The sequence below is a fragment of the Cebus imitator genome, unplaced genomic scaffold, assembly GCF_001604975.1.
Source record: "Cebus imitator isolate Cc_AM_T3 unplaced genomic scaffold, Cebus_imitator-1.0 Scaffold703, whole genome shotgun sequence".
Lineage (NCBI taxonomy): Eukaryota > Metazoa > Chordata > Mammalia > Primates > Cebidae > Cebus > Cebus imitator.
The window spans coordinates 522,710-525,137 of NW_016108018.1; the positions used below are offsets into that span (position 1 = coordinate 522,710).

At 53.5% G+C, this 2,428-nt stretch overlaps 1 pseudogene across 1 annotated transcript; it reads left to right on the forward strand.

The window, feature by feature from the left end:
* The first annotated feature begins 711 nt into the window (after nucleotides 1–711).
* On the forward strand, nucleotides 712–1,546 carry LOC108296317 (annotated as a pseudogene). Its single transcript, XR_001821810.2, has one exon. The product of XR_001821810.2 is annotated as a CD320 antigen-like (transcript).
* The last annotated feature ends 882 nt before the right edge of the window (nucleotides 1,547–2,428 follow it).

The window sequence follows — 2,428 nt, forward strand, 5'->3', positions numbered from 1 at the left end:
ACCTGAACAGTCAGTCAGTAACACATGAGTGGAAATAAACTGAACACCCAAGGACACCAGAGACCATTCACTCTAGAGGAAGGGGGCAGGCATACCGTGGAGGATTAACTTTATACAGTCCCAAAGTGGTTCCCCTCTCCTCTTAAATGCAGGTCACGTGGAATTCAGACTAGGAAGTAAATCAACTGAGAATGGCCCACAGGGGAGCAGTTCAAATGTGCGGAAAAGGACAGAGCAGCCCCAGTGAGGAAGGAAGGCTGGACAAGAAATGGATTTGCAGGGGCGACAGTGCTCACCCATGGGAGCTCTGATTCCTTCAGTTTCACTGCCTTCCCCTGCCCGCTAACATCCAAAAAATATTGATGGCAAGTGTTGGGCCATAAGAAATTTCCTTGCTTTATAATCTGGATTTTGGGGGTTAAATTTCAGAGATAATGAAAACGTTCCCCTTTAATAACTTTTAATTTCATAATTGTACTTTTTAAAACAGATTTGTGAACAGGTAAAACTAAGAAAACGGTATAGGAGTAATTTATAATGAACAAATATGTGTTCACTGAGTAAGTGACCTTTGGGCTCAGCTGTTCTTAGAGGGCGGGGGCTTGCAGGGGACTGGGGTGCAGGGAGTACCTGTGCCTTGTTGGGCGGGCATTTGGGACCTGAGTGACCCTGTGCCCCAGTGATTGAGCCGTTTACCAGAACGGGTGATGCCCACTGCCCCCTGGTTGCCCCTGCTCCTGCAGTGGTCTCAGGGACGGCTTTGGGGAAACCGACAAGAATCTGCGCAATTGCAGCTGCCCAGCCTGCCCAGCAGAAGAGCTCGCTGCACGCTAAGCGATGAATGCATTCCACTCACGTGGCTCTGCAACGGCCACCCACACTGTTCGAACTCCAGTGATGAGCTCAGCTGTGGAACCAGGGAGCCTCTCCTGGGAGGGAATGCCACCACCTTGGGGCCCCCTGTGACCTTGGAGAGTGTTACCTCTCTCGGGAATGCAACGTCCTCCTCTGCAAGACCAAGTGCCTATGGGGTTATCGTAGTTGCTGCCGTGCTGAGTACAAGCCTGGTGGTCACCACCCTCCTCCTTTTGTTCTGGCTCCGAGCCCAGGGGCGCCTCTACCCACTGGGGTGCCTCCGCCCACTGGGGCTACTGGTGAACGTGAAGGAGTCCCTGGTGCTGTCAGAACGGAAGACCTCTCTGATCTAAGGACAAGCACTGGCCACCACCATCACCCAGCCCTGGATGTAGCCAGGCAGGAGGAGAGCAGTGATGTGGCGGGGCGCCAGCCCTCCGAGACCCGGGCTCTTCTGGCCACTTGGAACCTCGAACTTCGAACCCGAGCTCCTGCAGAAGCGGCCCTGGAGATTCAGGGTCCCTCGACACTCTCTACGGAGACCCGGGGAGCTTGGATGGGGAACACCCCACAGCCAGAACCGAGAGGCAGGCCCCAGGCAGCTCCCATGGGGGTAGAACGACCCAGTGCTTAAGACACTCCTGCTGCCCCATCTGAGGGTGGAGAATAAAGCTGCTTCACATCTTCAAAAGAAAAAAAGCAGGACTATAATTACCAAAATTTGAGTGACAAAATTATGAATAATTTTTCTCTTTTATAACTCATTTTATATTTACCAAATAACCTCCGAAGATAATATACACTTTTATAATGAGAAAAAAAGTTATTTGTCAAAGAGATCATAAATGACATAATACTTTACAGAAGTTAAAAGCTGAGATTGTGAGAATTTCCAGGGACTCCTGCCACCAGCCCACCTCACATCATCATTTACATAGAAATGTTGGGGCTGAGGTCGCCTGATGCCTCTCAATTCCCAGCTTTCTCTCTGGCTCTTAGCCAGCCTGTTAAACAGAAAATAATCAGTGAGACAATTAAAAAACGCCCGAGTGTTCTAACAAGTTACACGTAATTGCTTGCTTACCAAGTGTCTGCCTCAGAATTTTCTTTGCCTCATGGAGTGAATATAACCATCCATTTTAAATTCGGCTTTTGCCATTTCGCAGTCTGAGGTGCAGGACTCTGCACGGGGCCTTGGTGGATTTCCACCGTCAGCACGAGGATGGGGGCACAGGGCAGATCCCGCCGCGCTCAGAGAGGCTCCGGCTGCAGTTACCTGGCTGGACCTCACCCCGGAGAGTGGAGACCGTCCCCGGACCAGCGAGGAGACGCCCCGGCTGGACCTCACCCCGGAGAGCGGACACCGTCCCCGGACCAGCGACGAGACGCCCCGGCTGGACCTCACCCCGGAGAGCGGACACCGTCCGCGGACCAGCGACGAGACGCCCCGGCTGGACCTCACCCCGGAGAGCGGACACCGTCCGCGGACCAGCGACGAGACGCCCCGGCTGGACCTCATCCCGGAGAGCCGAGACGGTCCCCGGACCAGCGAGGAGACGCCCCGGCTGGACCT